Below are 27,377 nucleotides of genomic sequence, written 5' to 3' on the forward strand. Positions count from 1 at the left end.
TGATTAGCCTAGCTAGGGTCACATGCCAACTCCTTGGCCAAGCAATGGCGGCTGTCTTCATTAAACAGTCCAAAGCAGGACATTTCTGATGGTCCAGTGGTTGAGACTCTGCCCTTCTAATGCAGGGGGCTTGGGTTCCATCCCTGGTTGGGGAATTAGCATCCCGCAAGCTGTGTGGTGTAGCAAAAAAACAACAGTCCACAAATTGTAACTGCTACAGCCAAATTGTTACTGCTACAATGCCCCAAGCCAAATCCCCAAAACTGATGCCAGGGGAAATGGACACTAAACAAGCCAAAACAGTAGTTTTCTACTGCAAGACGTGTGGTCTGGGAAAGCCTAAGGCCTAGTTCATCTTCGAGACTGGAGAGACAGGAAGGCCAGCCCAGTTATCTGAACCGGTAGATACACGTGATGGTTAATAGTTTGTGTTCACTTGAATGGGACACAGGAACCTGATACCTGGCTAAACATTATTTCTGGGTAAAAGTTTGTTAGGAAAGTATTAATATAATTACCCAGCCTCCCTGATCCTAAAGCCCTGACAGAAGGAGAATGAGGCCATCTGAGAATCCTGATGCTGAGCAGCAGGGGTAGGGCGAGTCTCAGGGCAACTGAAATCTATTCCCACTTAGTTGGAGCCTCCCTGGACCTGGTCCACCTCAGCCTGAGAGATGGGATGAGTTCTGAGCATAGGTGGCAGAGGGACTTAGAAGCTTTTGAAGAACTAGGTAGGGATGAGGTAGGCTTAGGGGTGGGTGACACCTCAGAAGGAAGAGATAAGAAGGCTTCAGATTCACGCTCCAGTCTCCTCTGCTCTGCTGAGCGGCCCAGGAAACTTGCCTCTATGGACAGTATTGCCCTGGCTCCTTCCCCTCAGCATTCTTTTAGGTTTGGCTAGTCAGAGGCATGGGAAGGAGATAAGCCAATGGGAGGAGAGAAAGGTAGGGGTATTTACTCCCTGCCCCTAGTCCCACTGCTGGGCCTCAGGGTTAGCAGCAGCTATGTTCCTTTACAGAAGGCCACAGCTCCCTGGAAAGGGCTCTCCTACACACAGCTCTCAGTAGGTTCTGGCCAACACCACTCCCTCCTTTACCCCTTGGCCTTCCAGCCCGGAATTGGTAACTGCTTTCTTCTGTGGCTAGGCCTGGGTGCCTCCAGGTCCTTTGTTGTTTCCTATAACCCCACCCAGGAAACACTTCCTTCATTGCCTCTCTTCAACTTCCTCTCTGAGTGTGCCATCTCTTTTCTGTCCCTGCCAAGTGCAGCCTCGCACTGTGGCACAGCAGCAGGAAACCCCCAGTCTCCTTGGCCACTTGATGGGCATCCTTGCCTGGGATGCCTCAGATCAGTCCACAAAAATCAAGGAATCTCAATCAAGTGTTCTCTGGTATTTGGCAGGACCCTTAAAAGGTTATTCTGTCACCTCCCTTCCTCCACACATGATCAGTAACAAGGTAGAGGGTGGCCAGCCCAGGAAAGGCTGTCAAGCAAGCAGAGGTCCTCTGGCCTCAGTGGCCCACCAGGATGGATTCTCTCCCCTCAGGCCTGACTCAGATCCTCCTGCTAATATCTCAGCCTGTCCCTGATCCCCTTCATGGACTTTCCAGTAGGGAAATTGGAACCCCCTTTATAATCTATCCTTAAACATCAGCTGTCTTCCACTTGCCTCCTCCTTTGTCCAGGATAATACTTTTGTCTGTCTTCCACATCCATCACAGCACTTGGGGTGCGTAGAGGAAGACTGGGACCCTTCTCTGAGCCTTACACTCCCATCCCCACCTTGGTTTCCCCCAGAAGAAGCAGGCAGGGGGAGGCCTGTCTCAGACTGAAGACAAGACAGCTGCTCATTAGGAAAGCTGAGAAGTGAGGTAGGTGACTAATGGTGTCAGGAGGAGAGCCCAACATGAGCAGAGAAGTGAGCAACGACATCAGAACTGACTGAGGGAGAAAAAGGAGAGGAGAGGAGAGTCAGTGTGCAGATCACGCAGGGCTCTCACTCCCAGGGGATTCTCAGGAGACAACTAAACCAGCCTGACCTCTCCCCCCTGGGAGCTGTTATCTCAGAAAAGAGGACGACTCTGTCACCTTATGGGGTGAGGGATTGTTGGAACATGGATACAGCAGGGATGTTTATTCATTCATTTCACAAACATTTACTGAGTGCCTACTCCACACTGGGGGCCAGCTGTGAATCAGATAAACATAAGCCTTGCCCTCTTGGAGGTTGCTTCCTGATGCTTTGAAGATGAACACTCCCCACTGGTCCATGAAGCCACAGTTGGTCTGGCCCGTCCTCCTCTCCAGCTGCATTTTGTGCCTCTTCCCTGTCTCAGTTTCTCTAGCCACAAAAGCCTTCATGCTATACCCTGAGCAGGCTACGTGCATTCTTGCCTCAGAGCTCTTGCATTGCCTGTTCCTTCTGCCTAAAACATTCTTCTTCCAGATCTTCCTTTCCAATAAAAACAAAAGTAAACAACTGGAACCTAATCAAACTTACAAGCTTTTGCACAGCAAAGGGAAATATAAACAAATGAAAAGACAACCTATAGAATGGGAGAAAATATATCCAAGCAATGTTACCGAGCAATGTTACCAACGAGGACTTAATTTTTAAAATATACAAACAGCTTATATAATGCAACAACAACAACAACAAACAATTCAATCAAAAAATGGACGACAGACCTAAATAGACATTTCTCCAAAGAAGACATACAGATGGCCAATAGGCACATGAAAAGATGCCCAACATCCCTAATTATTAGAGAAATGCAAATCAAAACTACAATGAGGTACCACTTCACATCAGTCAGAATGGTCATCATCAAAAAGTCAACAAATAACAAATGCTTGAGAGGGCATATGGAGAAAACGAAACTCTTCTGAACTGTTGGTAGGAATGGAACTCAGTGCAGCCACTATGGAAAATGATGTGACGTTTCCTCAGAAAGCCATAAATAGAATTACCATATGATCTAGCAGTCCCACTCCTGGGCAAATATCCATACAAAACTGTAATTCAAAAAGATACATGCACCCCTATGTTCATAGCAGCACTATTCACAATAGCCATGATAAGGAAGCAACCTAAATGTTCATCAACAGATGAAGGAATAAAGATGTGGTACTTACATACGATGGAATACTACTCAACCATGAAAAAGAACAAAATAATACCATTTGCCGCAACATAAATGTAACTAGAGACTGTCATACTAAATGCAGTCAGTCAGAAAGAGAAAGACAAACACCTTATGATACCACTTATATGTGGAACCCAAAATATGACACGAATCAATCTATCGATGAACAGAATCATGAACGCAGAGAACAGACTGGTGGTTGCCAAGGGGAGAGGAGTGAGGGAAGGACAGGGTGGGAGGCTGGGGTAGGCTTTAAGTCCCACTCTATAGTACAGAGAACTATATTCAATATCCTATGAGAAACCATAATGGAAATAAATATTATAAAGAAGAGAATGTACATATATATATATAACTGAATCACTCTGCCGTACAGCAGAAATTAACACAACACTGTAAATCCACTATATCTCAATTTTAAAATATTGATAAAAAATAAATGAAGTAAGAAAAGATCTTCCTTTCCAAGGCTGCCTCCTTCCAGTCATTCAGGTTTTCACCAGGGGACTTTCCTAGTAGAGAGGAAAGCACTCCAAGTGGAGAAGAAAGTTTGACAGTGCTGAGGTGGGAGAGTTGAAGAGCCCAAAGAAAACCAATGTGGCTGGGGAAGAGATGGCAAAGGGAAAGGGGCAATTATTTACTCTGAGTTCCCCTGAAAGTCAGCCATAGCACAAAGGCTGTAATCCAGCGATCAGGGAAGAGGATAAGAGGAGGGAGACCAAGGACAGCCTGTATGAGAACTGTATGTATTGACTTGATCACAGCTGCAATCAGTCAGGGAACATTCTGAAAAGGCTTACAGAAGGGTCTCACCTGGGGCAAGTAAGAGGGAAACATTTATCCAGTGGTTCTCACCCCTGTAGTCAAGAGTTGCCCCCAAGGTATTATCTATTCTGCACTTGACTTTCAGGAAAGCCCAACAGCTGCCTGGCCAAGAAAGAAGCCCTAGGGCAGAAAGCCAGAGGGAAAGGTCAGGAGCCTGAGGGGAAGGTGCTGTCAGGTCATGCCCATCAACTGGGTGAAGCTATTTGTTACATCAATGGCTGGAATGAGAGGTGAAGCTGAGAACTGGAAGTAGGGCACAGGAGGCGTTCAAATAGAGTAAGAAGGACATAATGTGAGAGAGACTGAAGATATGAGGGATGAGCTGTGCACATCAGAAGAGAGTGGTGGAGGTTGCTCTGGGCAGGCAAATGATCCTCACATGGGTGGAAGAGTGAGCTATGGTGGTCTGAGGCCCCAGAGCAGACCTCCTCTTTGTGGAGCATCTAACCAGGCCACTGTCTGTGCCTTTGTGTGCTGAGGAGGCCACTTCTCACTTTGGGGGAATTTCTCACTTTGGGGGAATTTACTTAAATTGAAGAAAGTAGGGAAAATTACTAGACCATTCAGGTATGACCTAAATCAAATCCCTTATGATTATACAGTGGAAGTGACAAATAGATTCAAGGGATTAGATGTGATAGAGTGACTGATGAACTATGGATGGAGGTTCCTAACATTGTAAAGGGGGCAGTGATCAAAATCATCCCCAAGAAAAACAAATGCAAAATGGCAAAATGGTTGTCTGAGGAGGGCTTACAAATAGCTGTGAAAAGAAGAGAAGCAAAAGGCAAAGGAGAAAAGGAAAGATATATCCATCTGAATGCAGAGTTCCAAAGAATAGCAAGGAGAGACAAGAAAGACTTCCTCAGTGATCAAAGTGAAGAAATTGAGGGAAATAGAATGGGAAAGACTAGAGATCTCTCCAAGAAAATTAGAGATAACAAGGGAATATTTCATGCAAAAATGGGCACAATAAAGGACAGAAATGGTATGGACCTAACAGAAGCAGAAGAGATTAAAAAGAAGTGGCAATAATACACAAAAGAACTATACAAAAAAGATCTTAATGACCCAGATAACTATGATGGTGTGATCACTCACCTAGAGCCAGACATCCTGGAGTGTGAAGTCAAGGGGGCCTCAGGAAGCATCACTACAAGCATCACTGTTGGTGATGGAATTCCAGCTGAGCTATTTCAAATTCTAAAAGATGATGCTATGAAAGTGCTGCACTCAATATGCCATCAAATTTGGAAAACTCAGCAGTGGCCACAGGACTGAAAAAGTTCAGTTTTCATTCCAATCACAAAGAAAGGCAATGCCAAAGAATGTTCAAACTACTGCACAATTGCACTCATCTCACATGGTAGCAAAGTAATGCTCAAAACTCTCCAAGCGAGGCTTCAATAGTACGTGAACCGAGAACTTCCAGATGTTCAAGTTGGATTTAGAAAAGGCAGAGGAGCCACAGATCAAATTGCCAATATCAGCTGGATCATAGTGTTAGGTAGAATAGAACAAGGAAAGAAAAAGCCTGGGAAAAAGGAACAAAGGAAGGTTAAAGGAAGGTCTGAGGACTGGAGTGAGGACTTCAGGTAGAACAAACAGCACTCACGGCTAGCCCAATTTGCATGCAGCAGGCCCAGCGGGGAGGGAAAAACATATAAAAAGAGGAGCCAAAGGGCTCTCTTGCTCTCTCTCTCTCCCCCCCCACCCCTCAGCACGCTGACGTGCTCCTCCACTTTCTTCTCTTTGCATTTTTGGGTTGGCATGCCCTCATGCTTCGAGGATGGATTCTCCTGCTATCTTCTAAATAAAATAGAGCTGTAACACTGATTTGTCTCCGAGCTATAACATGGTTTGTCCAAGACCCGAGAGCTGTGATGCACCGAGGGCTTTAAATCTTTGTTATGACTCCAAATCTTTGTTGTGACGAGACAGAACCACGGAGCATACACTCGCCTGACAATAGAAAAAGCAAGAGAGTCCCAGAAAAACATCTACTTCTGCTTCATTGACTATGCTAAAGCCTTTGACTGTGTGGATCACAACAAACTCTGGAAAATTCTTTCAGAGATGGGAATACCAGACCACCTGACCTGCCTCCTAAGAAATCTGTATGCAGGTCAAGAAGCAACAGTTAGAATCGGACATGAAACAACGGACTGGTTCCAAATGGGGAAAGGAGTACATCAAGGCTATATATTGTCACCCTGCTTATTTAACTTACATGCAGAGTACATCATAAGAAATGCTGGACTGGAAAAAGCACAAGGTGGAATCAAGACTGCCGGGAGAAATATCAATAATCTCAGATATGCAGATGACACCACCCTTTTGGCAGAAAGTGAAGAAGAACTAAAGAGCCTTTTGATGAAAGTGAAAGAGAAGAGTGAAAAAGTTGGCTTAAAACTCAACATTCAGAAAACTAAGATCATGGCATCCGGTCCCATCACTTCAGGGCAAATAGATGGGAAACAGTAGAAACAGTGACAGACTTTCTTTTCTTGGGCTTCAAAATCACTGCAGATGGTGACTGCAGCCATGAAATTAAAAGATGCTTGTTCCTTGGAAGAAAAGCTATGACCAACCTAGATAGCATATTAAAAAGCAGAGACAGTACTTTGCTGACAAAGGTCTGTATAGTCCATCAAACCATCAAAGCTATGGTTTTTCCAGTAGTCATAAATGGATGTAAGAGTTGAACCATAAAGAAAGCTAAGCGTGGAAGAATTGTTGCTTTTGAACTGTGGTGTTGGATAAGACCCTTGAGAGTCTCTTGGACTGCCAGGAGATCCAACCAGTCAATCCTAAAGGAAATCAGTCTTGAATATTCATTGGAAGGACTGATGCTGAAGTTCCCACCTAATGAGAAGAATTGACTCACTGGAAAAGACCCTGATGCTGGAAAAGACTGAAGGCAGGAGGAGAAGGGGAAAACAGAGGATAAGATGGTTGGATGGCATCACCAATTCGATGGACATGAGTTTCAGCAAGCTCTGGGAGTTTGTCTTGGACAGGGAAGCCTGGCATTCTGCAGTCCATGGAGATGCAAAGAGTTGGACACGACTGAGCGACTGAACTGAACTTGTAGCAGCATCCCATGTAAGGAGTGAGAATGCAGGGCATTTATGTGCTTCTCAGTGTACTCTCACATGACCTGTGTTGGCTGAAAGGAAGGATTCTCACAGTGTTCCTCACAAGACTCTGGCCTGGTGCATAAGTGAGCACATTCATTCAGGAATCATTTACTGAGCAGCCCCTATGTGCCAAGCACTGTCCCAGGCACAGGGCATGTTGAGGCTATTAAGAGCGCCAAGCACCGTGCCCTCACCCAGTGAGAGTTCACATCCCCATGGGTGATAGGCAGACTTGGTACATGGTCCATGCACATTTCAATGTAGATGGTACAGGCATGTGCTGCCTGGTGGGGGCCTATGATGCTAACTTTGCTTTCTCCATAATCTCTCCCTGCTCCCACACCCACCTCCTGCTCTCCCCAGCCTCACAATGAAGGCCCCAGGCAGGCAAATAATTCCACCCCCATGAGCTGGGGGGCAGCTCATTTTAATTTCTCAAGAAAAGTTTAATTTTGCCAACAGCCAGAGGCAATGACAGCAGCTCTAGAAATCTGGCTGCTGGTACCCTGGGCTGGGATGGGCAGCCCAGAAATAATTGCCTCTTTGAGTGTTTTATTGGAGTGTGCACGTGCTTCCTGCTTCTCGTGGGGGCCATTCCCTCCCAGGTTGCTTCTTAATGTGAGGAATGAATTAGGCCTGTGGGTTGCTTCAACGCAAAGGTGGCGGGTAGGTCAGCCTCAGGGTTGTACCTTGTTCATCCTCCCCCTTTCTGTGTTATTCAAGCAGGAGTTTGGAGAACACCTGCAGACCGGTCGGGTGCACCAAAGCCTTAACACCTTATGGTCATACAATTTTCCCAAGGTTTGCATCAACCCCCACACTGCCTTGCAATTGGAAGCCCTTCGCTGTGCAGTTGAAGGTGGGTGGCCTTGAGCCCTGCTCTGAGCTCTGAAGACTGCTCTGCTGTAAGGGCCTCCCCCTTGCTGCTGTCCTTAGTGCAGGGTGTCTGCTTCTCCTTGCTCTGTACAGGGAAACAGAATGTTAATGATGATGAGTCCAGATTTTCCCGGGTGTGGAACCAGCCAGATGGATCCTAATGCCACATCTTGGCTCAGTCCACTGGATCTGTGACTGTACCAAGATGGCTGCCTCCTCTGCGGCTGTTGCTCCATGTGAAGGGCGTGAACAGGCAGAGAAAGAAGAGAGGGGCAATGACTGTTACAAAGGGAGAGGATTCTTTCATCTGCCCCAAATCTGGTGGGGCCTTCCCAAGATCACTGAGACTATCTCCCTGAGTCCAGCCTAGTTAGAGCCTTCCAGCCTCCCCTGGGATCCCATCCCAACCCATTATTTGCTGGAGTCTCAGCAAGGTCAGCGAATAGGCGGAGAGGAGCTCCACTTTCATGCAGTTATTCCAGCTCCATGCCTCAGTGGAAATCCTCTGGGGTTACAGGCCTGTGGACTAAATTCTTTCTAAAATAATTACACTTCATCTAGGTTATGTGATTTTTTATAACATAGGAAATGGCTGTCAGGGTGAGTGCAGGGTACCAGGACCCTGTTTAGCCCTGGGGTGAGACACAAGGACCTGCAGGCCTGGGGGACTCCTGCTGATGCTGCCTGCAGCTCCAGTCCTCGAGGAGGCCAACAGAAGTGCTATGCCATTTCATTCCTTCCCCATCTTGGCTCCCGGAAAACTGCTACTCATTCTTCAAAATTCTGATCAAAGATCAACTTTTCTGTGAAGCCTTCCCTGATGCATTTTCAGGCAGAGCTCATCACTCTCTTTTGGCTGATCTTGAGCAAGTTACTGATTATGGGACCTCTATAAAATGAGAGTAATGTAGCCTTTGCAGGGTTAGGGAGGAATTAAGAGATGCTGTTTTCTTAGAATTGTGCCTGGCACATGGTTAGGCTCAGAAAATGACACTTCCTGGAGCGACGATGGCAGTCATCACACTTTTTCAGTGGTCTGTTTACACATCAGTTCAGTTCAGTTCAGTCACTCAGTCATGTCTGACTCTTTGCGACCCCATGAATCACAGCACGCCAGGCCTCCCTGTCCATCACCAACTCCCGGAGTTCACTCAGACTCACGTGCGTCGAGTCAGTGATGGCATCCAGCTATCTCATCCTCTGTCGTCCCCTTTTCCTCCTGCCCCCAATCCCTTCCAACATCAGAGTCTTTTCCAATGAGTCAACGCTTCACATGAGGTGGCCAAAGTACTGGAGTTTCAGCTTCAGCATCATTCCTTCCAAAGAAATCCCAGGGCTGATCTCCTTCAGAATGGACTGGTTGGATCTCCTTGCAGTCCAAGGGACTCTCAAGAGTCTTCTCCAACACCACAGTTCAAAAGCATCAATTCTTCGGCGCTCAGCCTTCTTCACAGTCCAACTCTCACATCCATACATGACCGCAGGAAAAACCATAGCCTTGACTATACGGACCTTAGTCGGCAAAGTAATGTCTCTGCTTTTGAATATGCTGTCTAGTTGGTCATAGCTTTTCTTCCAAGGAGTAAGCGTCTTTTAATTTCATGGCTGCATCTGTCGCTCCTAATGGGCTGTGGGCTCCTTAAGGACAGAGCCACAGTTGAGTCATTGCTGTGACTGTAGCACCCTGGCTAGCTCAGAGTAAGCACCCAATAAAGGGTATCTTTGTGACCCCGTGGACTATAGCCCACCAGGCTCCTCCTCCATGGGATTCTCCAGGCAAGAATACTGGAGTGGGTTGCCATTTCCTTCTCCAGGGGATCTTCCCGACCGAGGGATCGAACCCAGGTCTCCCGCATTGCAGGCAGACGCTTTAACATCTGAGCCACCAGGGAAGCCCCAATAAAAGTCAACAGTATCATTAGGATACTTAAAATAACACTAACTGGCCTTTACTGAGTGTTTATCATGTGCCAGGCACTGTTCCTTATCATTTAGCAGGATTATCTCACATAATCTTCACAACAATCCTATAAGGTAAGTTTGTCATCCCCATTTCACAGGTGAGTAAATCAAAGCTCATCGAGGTTACACAGTTTGCCTGAGGCCACACTGTAAGGCGTGAGGGATGGAGGCAGTTTTTTGAACCTAGTCAGTCTAATACCAGGATTTTTTAACAACTCCACGCTTGACTGCTGAGCATGCTCTATACTGTATCACAATCTTCAGTCCTAGACTTGGTTTACTCATGTAGCCCACAATCCCTGCACAGATATTGGCACAAAGTATGTTCCCCAATTAATGCTTCTTGGATAAATAGGTGAGAACAGGAGTGGGAGAAAGGAGAAAGTCAAGGGTAGATGAGGCCAGAAGAGGAGTGGGGAGAAGGCTGGGTCTTGGCCTTAAGGTTTGCACACCTTTACTGGGACCAGTGGCATTCTCACCATGCCAGCTTCCAACTGTGTTTGAAGGGGTGCCCCTTGCGAACAAACTGAAGCTCAGAAGAAGGGGAGTGGAAGACTCAGGTGCTCCCTCCTTACCAGGGGCCCCTCCCCATGCTGAGGACCCCTGGCCTGAGTGGCAGGGGTTAGAGATAGGGGTGTCATACCTGAGTGAGCCAGCATTTGGGAGAAGAGGAAATAAAAGTAGGTTGCAGCATCTCCATGCCTTAAAAGACTAGATTGTGGGGATCAGGGAGTCACCCCTACCTACCATCCACCCTCTGTCACCTCTGAACTCAACATTAAAGGCCTGACTCACTCAGTAGGCTCATGTCCGACCTTGATGGAGGTGAAGCTGTCTTTGATGGAGAGAGGGCTGCCTCTTCTCATCTGCCCCAGAACACTGAAGGGAGGACCCACCCAGGGCCAAGTCACCTAGGGCAGCTCCAGTCTACTCTCTGACCTTCAACTTCCTTACATTTAAAAGACTTGTTGTTGTTGTTTAGTCACTCAGTCCTGCCTGACTCTTTGTGACCCCACGGACTGTAGCCCACCACCAGCCCCCTCTGTCCGTGGGATTATCCCAGCAAGAATACTGGAGTGGGTTGACATTTCCTTCTCTAGGGGATCTTCCTGACCCAGGGATTGAACCCACATCTCCTGCATTGGCAGGTCTATTCTTTACCACTGAGCCACCAGGAAAGCACTGTGATGCCTAGAGGCCCCTTGCAGCACAAGTGCCGGAGGCGAGTGAGTGGATGTTCTCTGTTCCTGCTGTCTTGTCAGTACCCTGGCCAGGGTAGAGCCTGCCCACCCATCTGTCCTCAGGGCCAAGGTCACATGGACTTTGACTGGCTGTGTCCAAGCCCAGCCCTGCTTCTTCAAGTCCAGTTGGTGCTAGGGAGGGAGAGGGAAATTTTAATTTACATTTCTCCCCTTGATTCAGAGTCTGGGCAGCTATTTTGACTGCTTCACTGGAATATTCTTTAATTCTGAGTTTCTTTTTCTCATTACAGCTTGAAAATTAAAATTTCTCTGCCTTGGGCAAATGAAGGCTGAGTGAAGGATGGCTGCTGCCGCTGCACATTCCTTATTTAAGTCAATTTGGAAACACCGACTGCTTCTTCTCAGGCAGGTGACTGAGAGAAGAGGACAGGGCAGACTTTAGCCTCCCTCCTTCCCTCAGCATTGCCATTAATCCTCCCATTATTCCTGTGGCCCTTACTGACCTGCCTATTCACAAACATAATAACACCCTGGTTTGTAAAGCTCTTCCCCATGCGTTATTTCCAGCTGATCGTCACAACAGCCCTGCAAGGAAACCAGGTGTTCTTGTCCTTGTTTTTATTAACGAGGGAACTGAGGGTCCAGGGCATTTCAAAGATGAAAGAGAAGCCCCTGAAATCCTTGGGGAGGGGGCAACACGGTGCAGGTAGTACGTTACGACCAGGGCCCTACCTTCAGGTCCCCTTGTTTCTGAAAAGACAGCTGGGGCTGGGCCACCTCCTCACCTCACCCCCAGAACACAGCAGGGGAGACCCATTCAGGAGCCATGTGACCTAGGGTGGCTCCTGGCCCCTCCCTGACCTTCAACTCCCTTTTATTTAAAAGGAAGTTGCCCTAAATTATGCCTGGAGCCACTCTGCAGTGCATGTGCCCGGACTCCAGGGGAAAGGAGGACAGCTGTTCTTTGCTGCTTTGCTCCACAACTGTCCTTGGGTGATGACAGCTCCTCCCTGTGTGAAAACACCCAGCTGTCTTTGCCTTGCTCTTTTCTCTCTGCACATCTCTCCATGACTTGCCCACAGACTCTCAGAGGGATATTTGATCCACATGGGTCTCCCAGGTGAGCTCCAGAACATCCCCTCAGAGAGAGGCCTGGAGAAAGTCCCCAGGCCTTTCTGGTGGGAGGTGACTCCGTAATATCGTCAGAGCCCTGGCAGCACACTACCCTTAATGAGCATGTCGGGAGGTGTGTGGGGTCTTCTGAGGCCTGGAACAAAGGGTCTAGGAATGCAGGCTGGACTGCATCTCAAACAGTCTTAGAAATTATGACTGCCCCTGTTGTCAAATAGCCGCACCAGCCTTTGAGGGGCACATGCTCTGGCGGGAAAAGAAGGTTCTCATTTGCCCCATCCCCAGCTTCCTCAAGGACCTGGTAGTTTCCACATCCTTCTATTCCATTCTGTAGAACTCCAGAGAACCGGGAGCCCCAGCTCCCAAGTGACCCTAAACCTCTTCCACAATATCATGTGTTTGTTCCTGGTGTGAAATGACAGCCCCTCTCATCTGCCTCTCTTCCTCCCTGGGGAATGGGAGCCTAGGGCAGACTGCTCTCTTCATCACCATCTCAATCCCATGGCCGCAGGGGGAACTCCAAAGCTAACCTGAGCCAGCAAGAAGTCTGGGAAACCAAGGGCTTCCTGAGGCTAGTCCAAGAGGGAGAGCTGACGGGACTTGGCTGGTGGTCCAGTGTTTAAGATTCCACACTCCCAAAGCAGGAGGCAAGGGTTTGATCCCTGGTCGGGGAACTAAGATGCCACATGCCGCAGTCAACAAAACAAAAGGAGAGCTGATGGAGAGAGGAGGGAAAGAGCACCTTCTGGAGATAAAGTCTTTGGATAGTAACTCAAATCCTTTGGACTATTGAGGCAGAGAAAATCAAACTAATCTCGGATCACACTTCAGCTCTGTCTCAAGCTGTGAAATCTCAACCAACCTCTGGAAACCTCAGTTGCCTCCTTCACTTTCCACAATGGTGATCACCCCATATTGCTATTTTAAGAAGAAATGAAATATGTACATAAGACACTAGCCAAGCCCTCCAGCATACATTAGGTGCTCAGCAAATGGTTGCTATTTTTATCACTATTTAGTATTTAGTTCAGTTCAGTCATGTCTGACTCTTTGCAACCCCATGGACTGCAGCATGCCAGGCTTCCCTGTCCAACACCAACTCCTGCAGCCTGCTCAAATACATGTCCATTGAGTCAGTGATGCCACACAACCATCTCATCCTCTGTTGTCCCCTTCTCCTCCTGCCCTCAATTTTTCCCAGCATCAGGGTCTTTTTCAATGAATCAGTTCTTTGCATCAGGAGGCCAAAGTATTGGAATTTCAGCTTCAGCATCAGTCCTTCCAATGAATATTCAAGACTGATTTCCTTTAGGATTGACTGGTTGGATCTCCTTGCTGTCCAAAGGAGTCTTCTCCAATATCACAGCTCAAAAGCATCCATTCTTTGGCGCTCAGCTTTCTTTATAGTCCAACTCTCACATCCATACATGACTACTGGAAAAACCATAGCTTTGACTAGATGGACCTTTGTTGGCAAAGTAATGTCTCTGGTTTTTAATATGCTGTCTACATTGGTCACAGCTTTTCTTCCAAGGAGCAAGCGTCTTTTAATTTCATGGCTGCAGTCACCATCTGCAGTGATTCTGGAACCCAAGAAAAGAAAGTCTGTCACTGTTTCCATTGTTTTCCCATCTATTTGCCATAAGTAATGGAACCAGATGCCTTGATCTTCATTTTTTGAGTGTTGAGTTTTAAGCCAGCTTTTTCAGTCTCCTCTTTTACTTTCATCAAGAGGCTCTTTAGTTCCTCTTTGCTTTCTGCCATAAGAGTGGTATCATCTGCATATCTGAGGTTATTAATATTTCTCCTGGCAATTTGGATTCCAGCTTGTGCTTCATCCAGCCCAGCATTTCACATGGTGTAATCTGCATATAAGTTAAATAAGCAGGGTGACAATATACAGCCTTGAAGTATTCCTTTCCCAATTTGGAACCAGTCCATTGTTCCAGGTCTGGTTCTAACTGTTGCTTCTTGGCCTGTACACAGATTTCTCAGAAGGCAGGTAAGGTCGTCTGGTATTCCCATTTCTTGAAGAAGTTTCCAGAGTTTGTTGTGATCCACACAGTCAAAGACTTTGGTGTAGTCAATAAAGCAGAAGTTATTATTATTACTATTTAGTATTAGTATCCATAGAGCCAAAGCTATGGCTTTTCCAGTAGTCATGTATGGATGTGACAGCTGGACCATACAGAAGGCTGAGTGCCAAAGAATTGATACTCTCAAACTGTGGTGTTAGAGAAGACTCTTGAGAGTCCCTTGGATAGTCCCTTGAAGACAAAGGGTCTTCACCAAAAGTTCTGTGTGATCTTGTGAAAGCCCCACCTTATCTCTCCAGGGCCATCTTGTTGACCCACACATAGACCCAAAAAAACTATTCTGTTTCCTTGTGGCAGCTAACTTTACCCTGGGAACAATAGCACCTAGGGAAACTGAAGTCAAAGGAGACCAAACTAGTCAATCCTAAAGGAAATAAACCCTGAATTATTCATTGGAAGGACTGATGCTGAAGATGAAGCTGCAATACCGTGGCCAACTGATGCAAAGAGCCAACTCACTGGAAAAGACTCTGATAATGGGAAAAAATTGAGGGCAGGAGGAGAAGGGGGAGACAGAGAATGAGATGGTTGGAAGGCATCATCAACTCAATGGACACGAGTTTGAGGAAACTCTGGGAGATAGGGAAGGCCAAGGAAGCCTAGCATCCTGCAGTCCATGGGGTCGCAAAGAGTCAGACACGACTGATCAACTGAACAACAACAACAATTAGTATCAGTATTATTATTGTTGTTGTTAATGGAGATTTAGGAAATAGGGATTGGAAACAGACTTTCTTGTTTGCAAAGACACTCAGCCACAGTGAGTTGGGAGGGGAGAAAATCTCCAGACAAAGGGTCTTCACCAAAAGTTCTGTGTGATCTTGTGAAAGCCCCACCTTATCTCTCCAGGGCCATCTTGTTGATCTATACATAGACCCAAAAAGGCTATTCTGTTTACTTGTGGCAGCTAACTTTACCCTGGGAACAACAGCACCTTGGGAAACTGAAGTCAAAGAAACTGGGCAGTCAAGTCCTTCTCAGTGTCACATAAAGGGGCTCCTGTTCTGATTCCCGTCAGTGGTGAGGGATGATACTCAGACTGCCACTGAGCACAAGGGCCTGCCCAGACAGAACAATGGACAGGTGCCAAGGCCTTGGGAAAAAACTGAGGTCCCCAGAGAGAAACCAGAGCTGCCCCAGTGGGCACTGCCTTTCTTTTGTGCCTCTCACTTTTGGCTCCTCCCCACTGCCCACCCAACCTCATTTCAGACAAGGAGGGTAGGACCAAGGTGAGACCCCATGAGGTAAAAATTGGGGCTCCTCTCCTGGGGAGGGAGTTTAGAGCACTGGGCTCCCCCAACATCACTAGCTCCAGGGGCCATAGTATGACTGAGGGGCCAGGAGAATGGGGCAGCAACCCTAAGGCCCTGAGAGGAGAGTCCCCGGAAGCCAGCACCACCTCACCCCGTCTCTCCCCCCAGCCCCAGTTCTTCGTTTCTGCTTTCCCTTCTGACTCTCTTCTTTCCACTGTCTTTTCACTGCCTCTTCCTCTTCCTCCTCTCCCATCCACGGCTGGCTTTGCAAGTTTTCAATTTCTATTCCTAGACCCCCTAAACATGCAGGAGTGTCTCTTTTTGTTTCTCTTATTCCCCCTCTTCTCTCTGATTGCCTCTCCCAGAAGCAGGGATTCCTGCCTTCTCTGATAGAGAGACACGAGGGCTAAGTCCCAGGGTTTAGGCTCAGGCTCCTCAGGGGCAAGAGGGGGGCAGGGGTTGGGCTGTGTGGAAGAGGAAAGCATGAACTGGCTCATGAGAGCATAAAGAAGGCATAGACAAATGGAATGCAGTATTGATTGGGCTCTGAGTGACTCACCACCCCAGAGGAGGGATCTAGGAGGATGATGTCATTGCTGGAGCTGATGGTGACACTGGCAGCTGCACCCCATCCCTGCCCAGAGATATTGACTTCCTTTGGTAGCTTCTTTTTGCCTCCTCATTACAGGGCAAGGCTGGGGAAACAGATTTCACCCTTGGTGTCCTTTGGAACCACAATGTGGTTTTCTCAGACTGAGACCTTCCTTCCTACATCTGTGCTCCAATTCCTCTGCCTGTCTTATTAGATGTACTAATGTGCACATGGGCATTCACTGTCTCACATATGTGTGCACACTTTTGATATGTATGCACAGCTTACATGCAAGCACACATGCACGCAACACACTCTCAAACATACTCCCACCTGCCATCTGTTTCCTTCAGTGAATAAACTGGGCTTCCAAACAATGCTAGGGGACTCCACGGCGAGATTCTCTCAGGGAGTGATCTGAGGAAGAGCTTCTGTGTGCTTATCCATTGGCATCTTGATGCCTTGTGCCTCTTGGCTTCAGGGACTGCACACTAGAGCCAAAATAAGCCCAGCATTTGAATAGGCATGTGTCCTTGAATATGTTCATTTCTAGCTTCATAATCATGGGGAAATTGGGAAGGGATGTGGTTGGCAGGGGATGGGGATATGTGGAAAAGGACAATCTGAGTAAGGGCAGAGACTTTAGAAACTTAACTCCAAGACAAATTTCATAAGATACCCCTCTCCCACACACCCACCCTCAAATTGACTATATCTTTCCCTCTACATCCTGGGAAGAGAGCTGAATCTCCCTTGTTAACTAAGTCCCAGGAACCCAGCTTAAGCTGGGGCAGATCAGGAGTTCCAAATATGAATGAGAATATTAATACTATGTAAATCACATGCAAATACATTGAAAGCAAAAATAAACAGCTTGTAGGTCTTGAAAAAGAGCGATTAGCCTGGGGTGAAGGCAGTGGAGAACCCACAGCCCACATAACGGGGGTGATCTAGAATCTGGGTGAAAGATGAGCCCACTCCAGTCCTCTGGAGAGCCTGGCCTTTGATGGAAATGGTTTGTTTTGACCATGAGCAACCTACTCACAAGTATTTGCTCAATGCCCATTTGACATGATGGCAGAGGTGGATTTTCCGTAAAGCTAAAGAAGCCTAAGCTTCGGGGCTACAAATTTCCACAGGCTCCTGCCAAAGGCTGCACGTATTCTTATGTCTATCATTTTGTATTCTTCTTCTTAAAGAGAGCTTCCCCAAATTGTATGAACTTTGGGACCCATAAAACCTGGGTCCACCTCTACAGTGAAGAGAATAAACTCCCTATTCCTAATTCAATTAGCAGCCTCCTTTGAGATCATCTATCAGAGATGCCTGTCAACACAGTCTTTTCTCTGGGTGGAAGATCCGAATGAGCTCCTCCTCCCAAGGCTGCTCCTGGCTCCAGGATTCCACAGCTTCCTGCCTTGAGGCTGGTGTTGGAGGAGGATGAAGGTAACTGCTTTGTTGTTAAAGGGAATGTGACCCTCTTGCCCAAACTCTGAACCTCAGGGAACAAGTACCTGATAATGAATAGTAATTATATCTTACATTTGTAGAACCTTTGAGAGTTGCTAAAGGAAATGTGTCATTTGATCTTCACAACAACCTTGAGGCAGGGAGGCGATACATTAATACTATGGAGATTTGTTATAGACAAGGAAACTGAGGCTAAAAGAGGTGATATTAAAATAACAGCTCGCACTCACAACTTTGTAACATCAGTGATGCTTACATGTATTATTATTGTGCTCATTTAATCTGCACAACTCTGTGAAGTAGGTACTATCATTACCCTTAGTTTTAGAAATGGATAAATTGAACAGAGAGGTTAAGGAACTTTCCCTAGCCAGACTCAAGAGTAGCAGAGCAAAGACCAAAACTCAGGCAGTCTGGCTGCAGAGTTCTTGCTCTTAATCAGTTCACTACCCAAACAACTTATGCATGTTCATGGGCCAGAATTTAAATTCAAATCTTTCTGACCGCAGAGCCCTTTCTCATCACTACTAAGCATGACAGCCTCCCTAATGAAGGAAGTGCCAGTCACTTGTTGTCAGAAGCCTGGAGGGAGGCTCAAGGTGATTGGTCTAAGGACCAGGTTCTAGTCAGAGAAGGAAGGATGAGTACCAGAGTGCCTCCTGGGCTGACTGCTCAGAGTGAGCCAGCAATCACCAACCTGAGATGAGCCTGGGGAGGCTTCCTCCCTTCTGGGCCCACAAGACCCCAAAATCTTTGGAGACCATCTCTCTCCATTCCTGTAATCCCAACAAATGAGATCAAGATTATGGTCAGAGGTGTGTTTAGGAAGATCACCATGGCAGCAAAATAAAAGGTAGTAGATTAGGGGTCAGGGTGAGTTAGGAAATGTTTGCAAAAATCCAGGAGAGAAGTGATGAGGTCCCAAACAAAGGCAGTGACTGTGATATGGAGAATAGAGATGTTGCAGGAGTGAACAAATGCAGGGTGAACAGGGATGTCTTAAAATGATACAGCCTACATTCAGGCATGGGTGGAAGAAGGGGGACAGAAAATGCGAGAGGGAGGGGGACAATAAACAATGAGGCCTGTAGGACGAGCAGCCCCTGGAAGCTGCCAGAGGTAATAACATTCTATCTTCCTGCTCTCTGGGTTCCCAGTCAGGCTGGATCCCCCCAGGCTTTGTGTGTGTGTGTGTGTCTGTGTGTGCATGCAGAAGTGTCAGCCCTGGGCTCCAGGGCCACATCACAGAGAGGTGAGCAATGGGGAGCATCAGGAAAGTGTGATTTAGAGTCTCATTCCCGCTGCCCTTCACTGTGCTGGAAGGACAGTTCAATGTAATATATAATTACCGCCGCCCAACAAGGCTGCACTGTACACAAAGCTCCCCACCTTCCTCCCGCTCCCTCCTGCCTGCGTTTAGACTATAAATCAGTTTTCAGTCCTGAGTGCTACCTGTAAATGTTCAAGCTCAGGATCCTTGCCTCACATTCCTGCGCCCCTGGGGGGTGGTTCAGGCTCTGAGTGACCCCCTTCCCCTAGTCTGATTCTGACATCTTCTGATACCCTGACTGATGGTAGGAGGGGCAACAGGGGAGCTGGACTTGGCTCTAGGGCCACTGGGACCCTGGCTTGGGGAGTGGGGTGGGTGGCGCTGGGCTACCTGACTTGGCCAGCACACTGGCCAGTGTGCATGGTCCAGATCACTTGGGTAGGAAGACAATGAGGACTTCCCTGGTGGTCCATGGGGTAGGAGTCCATCTGCCACTGCAAGAGATATGAATTCAATCCCTGGTCCGGGAGGATTCCACATGCTGCTAGACAGCTAAGCCCGTGGGCCACAAATACTGAGCCAGCACTCTAGAGCCCAAAACCCACAACTACTAAGCCTTCGCGCCCTACAGTCGATGCTTGGCAACAAGAGAAGCCACAGCAATGAGAAGCCTGTGCACCGCAACAAAGAACAGCCCAGCCTTGCTGCAACTAGAGAAAGCCCACGAGCAGCAATGGAGACCCAGTGCAACCAAAAATAAACAAACAATTTTAAAAAGACAATGAAACTAATCCTTCCTCTTGAAGGGCACTGGAGAAGGAAATGGCAACCCACTCCAGTATTCTTGCCTAGAGACTCCTGTGGACGGAGGAGCCTGGTGGGCTGCTGTCCATAGGGTCGCACAGAGTTGGACACGACTGAAGCGACTTAGCAGCAGCAGCAGGACACCCTCCTCCCAGTGACCACCCTCCTTGGAAAGTGTCCAGAAGAAAGCACCCTCCTCATGTACTGATGTGAGGATGTGGAAGCACAAGCCACGCTCTGCCCTGAGCTGGGGTGGGAAACTCTGTGGTACACCCCGGGAGTGACAAAAGGACAAATCAAGAGAGGGCTTCCTGATTCCCTGAGGACTTCGATTCTATTTTTTTTAAATGTGGATGCTTGCCTTGTCACCTTCCTGCCTCTCTTTACCAGGATGACTATAGCGGCCTCCTCACCCCTCCACCTGCATCCACTGGTTCCCTCCGAACACATCCTCCTGCTGAATGGAGGGGAGATCATGCCTCTTGCTTCCCTGATTAAACCTCTTTGTGAGAGTCCTTCTTCCCTTAGGATAACACCAAATTCCTTCCCAAGGTTCACAAGACCTGACCTTGCCCATCTTCACCACACTAACCTCATCAGGGACTTCTCCTTCTATTGCCTCACACCAGCCGCACCGTTGTCCATTTCTCCAACACTCCTGCTACTGAAACCTGAAATATCCTTCCTCCGGCTCCCCCTCTTCTAGGCTCTTCCTGTGTCACCGTCCTTCCCTGATGACTCCACCTGAAGTAGGTCCCCCTTCCTATCTCAGCACCCCACTTGTCCACTTTATAGTGCTGTTTATATATAATTTGTAATTCTGTAATCTTGAGCTGGTTTCCTCATCTTTTTGTTTTTTGTGGGGTTTCCCTATTAAACCAGAATTTCTGTAAGGGCAGGGGCGATACTATGTTGTTCACCACTGCCTTCCAGATGCTTAGCATAAAGCCTGGCACATAGTAGGTGTTACATATCCTTCGAATGAACTGAATGCATGGCAGGTGGTTGCCAACAGAAGTCCTGGAAGTTGAAGCTGACTCTGCTGACCCCCATCACACCCCCATTTGCAAAGAGCAAACAGATTCCTCCTTCCGTAGGAGATCAGGCTTGTACCCACCCTGGGGTAACTAGAAGGGGCTCCCCCAGGGCCTCAGTCCTCCTTTCTCTCTTTTAGGAAAACTCTGGAGCTGCCCCTCCACCATGGGTCAGTGGTCAGTGTTCACCACCTCCCACTCCCCACTGAGGTCCCTGAGTTGCTGCAAATCACAGTCCATTCCAAATCCATACCTGTGCCCACTGGTCAGGACAGAGGAGACGAGCCTGGAAGGAAGGGAGGGGTGTTTGGGCCAGGGACTCAAAATGGAAACAGGAAGGGAGGCTGAAGAGGCAGCTCTTCCACGCATTTTAACATCCATGCAGTAAATGCAAATTAACTGAAAGCACCTTTTGAATAAGCAGCTTTTATTGAGGAGCTGCTCTAATCCGTAAATGGCTTTATTGACCAAAAGGAGCTTCCTGGTGGGGGAGGGGGTGGGAAATATAAACCCGCTGTCAGGAATTGCTCCGCAGTGCCCTTGTCCCTGCGTTTTTAGATTCCAGACATGCTTCTTGTGGCTAATGGAACTTGCAGATCTCTAACCTCGGCTTCCACATTCCACTCTCCACCCCTGCCAGAGTCTGGGGAGCCTGCCCTCTGGGTTAGTGGGCGGCTCAGGCTGCTGGATGCTGCATGGCTGATCTAGACGCTGAGTGAACCTCAGGGCTGTAAGCAACCGAGCCTGGCTCCAGCGATATGGCTCTGGGCTCTCTGGTATAGCTCTACACCTGGGCACGTGAAATAAGCCCATGCCTGTGTAAAAGGTACGTGCACTGTGTTTGTGTCCATTTACACACACCCCTGGGAACAAGCGCATGTGGCTGTGAGTGTGTCTGCAGCCTCCCCGCAGGTCTCCAGTCATTTGTATTCCTTCTCAGGTTATAGGGGCCTGGCCTCAGCTGAAGAATCATGTTTTTTCAAGGACTAATGACTTTATCAGAATGATAATGAACTGATGACACATGGAAGCTCCCAGGCTCTGGAGAGAAGCCAGAGAACAACTGGGAACAGAATGGAGGTTGGTGGAACTTGGGGGTCCAAGGACCTTGTCTCTCAGAAGTCCACTCCGGCTCTGTTCAGATTTTAGAGGATAAGGGGATGTACAAAAGAAACCCAAGTGAAGTCTCTCAGTCGTGTCCAACTCCTTGCAACCCCATGGACTGTAGCCTACAAGGCTCCTCTGTCCATGGATTTTTCCAGGCAAGAGTACTGGAGTGGGTTGCCATTTCCTTCTCCAGGGGATCTTCCCCACCCAGGGATCGAACCTGGGTCTCCCGCATTGCAGGCAGACGCTTTACCATCTGAGCCACCAAGGAAGCCAAAAGAAACCCAAAGGATGTTGGAAATATGTTATCAGTATTCCTGGCCTGGTCTACCTGCCTTTTCTAGGAGCCTCCAATCCCTGTGTTGCTGTCTCTCTTGACCATGGTTGTGAGCTGTGAGGGGTAAGGCTGGCTACTCTACTCTCCCAGTCTCTGCCATCTGGCCCTCACCCAAAGCCAAGTCCTACCCAGAGATGGGAGGAGGGGACTGCCTCTAGATATAGGATAACAAAGAATTCTGAGATGGTCAGGGACACATAATCAGGCCTTGAGGCAAAAACTGGAAAGTTATCCCTTGAACATGCAGCCTGTCAAGGCTAATCGGCCTCAACGATCTTTCCTAATGGATTTAGGGCCAGGTGACTTGTCACTGGGGAAAGGAAAGGAGAGTGCAGAAGCTTATAGAATATCCACGTGGGAGGGACCTGGATTACAGAACAAAGACTTCTCTCACTGGTCAGAGAAGATGAGTGACACTCCTCTCCTAAAGGTTTCAGAGACACTTCATACAGACCTGGCTTACAGCACACAGGGGCTTGCTTCACTGAAAAGCTCCCTACTCCACTGCACCAAGAGACAGCCACTTTTCCCCCAGCTGAAGAGCTCCAGCCCCCTTAGCAAAGCCTGGAACACAGTAAGTGTTCAATAAATACTAGTTGTTGTGAATATTAGGGCTTCCCAAGTGGTGCTAGTGGTAAAGCACCCACCTGCAAATGCAGGAGACGTAAGAGACATGGGTTCGATCCCTGGGTCAGGAAGATCCCCTGGAGGAAAGCTTGACAACCAACCCCAGTATCCTTGCCTGGAGAATCCTATGGACAGAGGAACCTGGTGGGCTACAGTCCATAGGTTCACAGAGAGTCGGACCCTGGCCTCCATTGTGGCCTCTCCTTGCTCAGTCCTGGCTTTCTCTCTCTGGGCCCTGCACGGAGTCCTCCTTCTGTCCCAGGAAGTCCCAGTGACCTTTCCCTCAAGTCTGCAAATATGTTCTTGGCGAGTCTTGGAAATAAAATTGTGCTCAACATTTGTATAGGGCTTTTCTGCTGCCCAGCCCTTTACAGACATTAGCTAATTAAATGGAGGAGGATGAGACAGAACAGGACCCGGTCTCTGCAGTCAAGATTCCAGGCCCTCCTGACCTGGGTGACTTCAGCCTTATTTTTCCTCTATTCTTTTTCTGCAAGATTGGACTCACCCTGAAGAAGAAACTTCTGGGGAGTTGGCCACTGAGACAGAAAGCAAACTGAGAGGAGGGAGTTTAACAATATGTTGAGGGACTTCCCTGGTCATCCAGTGGCTCAGACTCCTCACCCACAATGCAGGAGATTCAAGTTCTATCCCTGGTCAGAGAACTAGATCCTGCATGCCAAAACTAAAGATCCCGCATGCCACAATTAAGCTCAAAGATCTTGCATGCCCCAACCAAGACCTGGTGCAGTCAAGCAAATAAAATAAAATAAATATTTTTAAAATAATAAAAAAATAATATGTTGAGTAGGTAAGAGTCTTCCTGATGTCATTCTGTCACATATCCAGTCATATCCAGCAATTGGCTCGGTCTAAAAGTGTAATTATGTGTCTTCCACAAAGGGGTCAGTCACCTTCTTGCCCTTTGGAGGAGGATATCAGGACAGAAAGACAGTAACTAGAGCCAGAGCAGGTTGTCAAAGGTCCTTCCCAGAGAGCTAGGGGTCCTGTTCTTGGTCTAGGGACAGTGTTGACCTCTCAGCCTACCTGGGAGTCACAAGCTGGACAGTGGTTCCTAGCCTGGAGAGAAGCACATAAACCTCTGCCCCACCCTGCTCTTCCTGGCCATGAGGGCTGGAGGGGAGCCATTCTCAGCATCAGCAGAATTTCTCATTGCACCGCGCCCCACCTACTCCCCACCACCCTCAGACCCTGCCTGTGTCAGCAGGGAATCACAGTGTGGAACTGTACTCCAATGGGCAGCAAGTCAATTCCCACCTGGGGAGGAGAGATGGTGGTGGGGAGGTTATCATGGACTAGAACTAGGGAAAAGACCAGAAAGAAACAGAGACCAGTTACAGAGGAAGACATAGGCCATGTTTCAGACTGAGACTGTGGGAGAGGAAAGAAGACTGGGAAGAGAGAGGGAGCAAGAAACAGCCCCTCAGGTAATAACTGTGTCGAGACTGAGGATTTCTTGGTACAGCCAGGAACACCCCCAAGTAGAAATGCCCCCAGGAGGCCTGAGAGAGCTGCCATGAATCCTGGAAGAAGAGCCACATACCCCACCCACCAACCACCCAGAAGGACAAAATCCACAGGTGCCCACCTCAGATGTGTGGGCTCCTCCAAGAAGCAGGCGGTGTACATTCTCCTCCCTGATCCCCTCACAGGGACTGCAGCCTGGAGACTCAGGACCTCCTCCTGTGGTGAGTATCCTCCCCTCCCCAGGCCTGCTCCTGCCCACCATGATCCCATTCATCTGCCTCGTGCTGACTGGGGATTCAGCAATTCTAGAGGCCCCGCCAAGTCCAGCAGAGAAGGGCCTGACCTTCTCTCACCGTAATTATCTGTCTCATAAAAAATAGGCATTGAACTTCATAAAACCAATTAAGACTTCAGGGCCAGGGCATAGAAGCAAGCTGGAGTCCAGGCAGCACTGGTGACTGTGTGAGCCAACTCCAAGGACAGAGCAGTACGTGACAGCTCCCTCCTCTCAGTCCCAGCCCCAAAGGCTGCTAAGCTCCTGCAGCTGTAACAGAAGAGGCTGAGGTCAGACCCAAAGAAAGACTGGCTGAATGGCTGGCAGGGGCTGTGAGGTTTCTTCCCTTTTGTGACTGGCAGCCTAGCAGAGACTGGTTCCTCCCTCCCATAGCCCTCTGTGGTTTCAGAAAACCTCAAGAGCTTCCCATCAAGTTACCAAGGCAACCACAGCCCAGCAAGATGCACAGTGATGATGAAGAGAGAGCGCAAGCAGAGACTGACAGCAGTCCCCTGACAGGATGTCAAGACGGGAACACACATTCCAGGGTGAGCCAAGAGGTAGAGGCTTCAGGCCAGAGAAACATCCCCTACCTCCCTGTCCAGTCTATTCCAGGACTTGCTTTACTGCAGCCCAGTCCCAGGTGGGTGAGAAGACAGGTGAGAACACAGCTTCCCGCACTGTTGGGGGGGGGTGTGGGCATCTCCTCCACAGCTTCCCAAAATGGCACATGTTGTCGCTCCTGGCCCCAACCTCTGCTTTTAAAATCCACTGGTTAACATCAGGTAAGGATTTTCTTTGGAGAAGGAAGTGGCAACCCACTCCAGTGTTCTTGCCTGAAGAATCCCAGGGACAGAGGAGCCTGGGAGGCTGCCGTCTATGGGGTCGCCCAGAGTCGGACACGACTGAAGCAACTTAGCAGCAGCAGCAAGGATTTTCTTATGTGTGGTTCAATGGCAAATATTTAAATAGTGATTTTGAAAAGAAAAAAAAAAATCCAGTGGGACTCATTTTCATAACCACCTGCTCTCTCCATTTAGGAGGCAGAGGTGCAAAGGGATCATGAGCACAGGCTGTTTTGGAATCGGGTTTGGTTCTTGCTATGGTCACTTTCTAAGACTCTGTGATCTTGGGCAAGTCAATTCTCTCTCAGTCTCAGTTTCCCTTAGCTGAAAATGGGGACAGTATGAAAAATTCTCAGGACTTAATTCTGGTTCGATCCCTGGGTTGGGAAGATACCCTGGAAAAGAGAAGGGCTATCCACTCCAGTATTCTTGCCTGGAGGATCCTATGGACAGAGGAGCCTAGCGTGCTACAGTCCATTGGCTCACGAAGAGCTAGACACAACTAAGCAACTGACACTTTCAATAATATCATACATATAATGTGCTCGTGCAAGGCCTGGTACAGGGTGACTTTTTGCTTTGTTTTTAAATTTTTGGCCACACCTTGTGGCATGTGGGATCCTGGCTCTCCAAATAAGAATCAAACCCATGTTCCCTGCATTGGAAGCAGAGTCTCAACCAACCACTGGACATCCAGGGAAGTCCCACTGGGTCAGTTTTTTTTTTTTTTTTTAATTTAGCTGCTAAGCATTTTATCCTTATTAGTAGCATTTTAATTTTTATTATAATTGTGTGCTTCCATTTACTCATCTGTAAAAGAGGAGTCATGATTCAGTGGGTCAAAGATTGAACAAGATAAAGCATGTGAAATGCTTAGAACAGTATCTTCCCCTTAGAAAGTGCATAATGAATTCAACCTGTAATTATTATGATTTCTACAACTCCCTTGCCACCCCCCTCACCCCCCCACCCCCACCAAGCCTTCAGATTAGGTACCTGGAAGTTATCCCTGAGCTGGCCCAAACTCCTAGCTCCCTAAGTAGTATTGGCTGTGAAAAGGAGGCTTCTGGAACTGTACTAAACTTCTAACTCACTTCTGGACCAAGAATAAGTCTTTAACTTCTGCACTCCCTCATTTCCATCTCAGGAGCCTTAGGTTCCCTGTGCAGGCTAATGTCCAGCTAGATCAGCATCCTGAAGGAAAGGGGTTATGGTCATTTAGAAGGGAAAAAGGTCAGCCACCAAGTTAGGGTAGGGGACACAAGAGAATAAATGAAAGACACATGGGTGGAGTTACAATGCCTTTTAAAGGTTCCTGTCTTTTGCTGGTCCAGCTGAGGCCTCACTTCCATAAGGAGATCTCAGATATGACAAACAGTTGCAGACTGCTCCCAAATACTCGCCATCTTCCTCTCAGGAAACATCAACACTCCTCTAGGGCCCAGTCACACTTTGAGACCCATGAACTGGCCTGTCTGTAATGCAGTCTTCCTCATACTCAGATACTCCGCACATCTGTACCTCATGATTCAGTCACACACGAACTGCATGGGAGGGTGTCCCAGGGTCTCCAGTATATGCTGCAAGCTTCAAGCCTGGGCTAAAACTACAACTGGAAGAACTTAGGTGAAACCTCAGGAAAATGTCCTGGTTCCAGGAGCTGGGAGACACAGAGAAAAAGGCTACAGGTAAGCTATGGAATTTGCACCTCTGCAGATTTTCATCTGGAGCAGGCCCAGTCCCTAATCTCTACTGCCCTAAAGAGCTTGAGAATTAATCCCTCAGTTGGGGGTAGGTGGGGCTGGAGCTCTCTGGACCCTCAAGACACTGGAGCCAGGGCCTGCTACATTGGGCTTGTCCTCCCACTCTCCTTACCCTCCCCTCCTCCACAGCCTGAA

The 27,377-nt window shown here is 48.1% G+C and overlaps 1 protein-coding gene and 1 non-coding gene across 2 annotated transcripts in view; both read right to left on the reverse strand.

Annotated features, from left to right (window-relative positions):
* Positions 1–27,377, reverse strand: part of CTNNA1 (catenin alpha 1) — a 334,496-nt gene that overhangs the window by 243,557 nt on the left and 63,562 nt on the right. The window lies entirely within an intron of this gene.
* TRNAC-GCA lies at positions 22,108–22,179 on the reverse strand. Its single transcript has one exon. It is a non-coding gene; the product is annotated as a tRNA-Cys (tRNA).

The sequence above is a fragment of the Oryx dammah genome, unplaced genomic scaffold, assembly GCF_014754425.2.
Source record: "Oryx dammah isolate SB20612 unplaced genomic scaffold, SCBI_Odam_1.1 HiC_scaffold_5, whole genome shotgun sequence".
NCBI lineage: Eukaryota > Metazoa > Chordata > Mammalia > Artiodactyla > Bovidae > Oryx > Oryx dammah.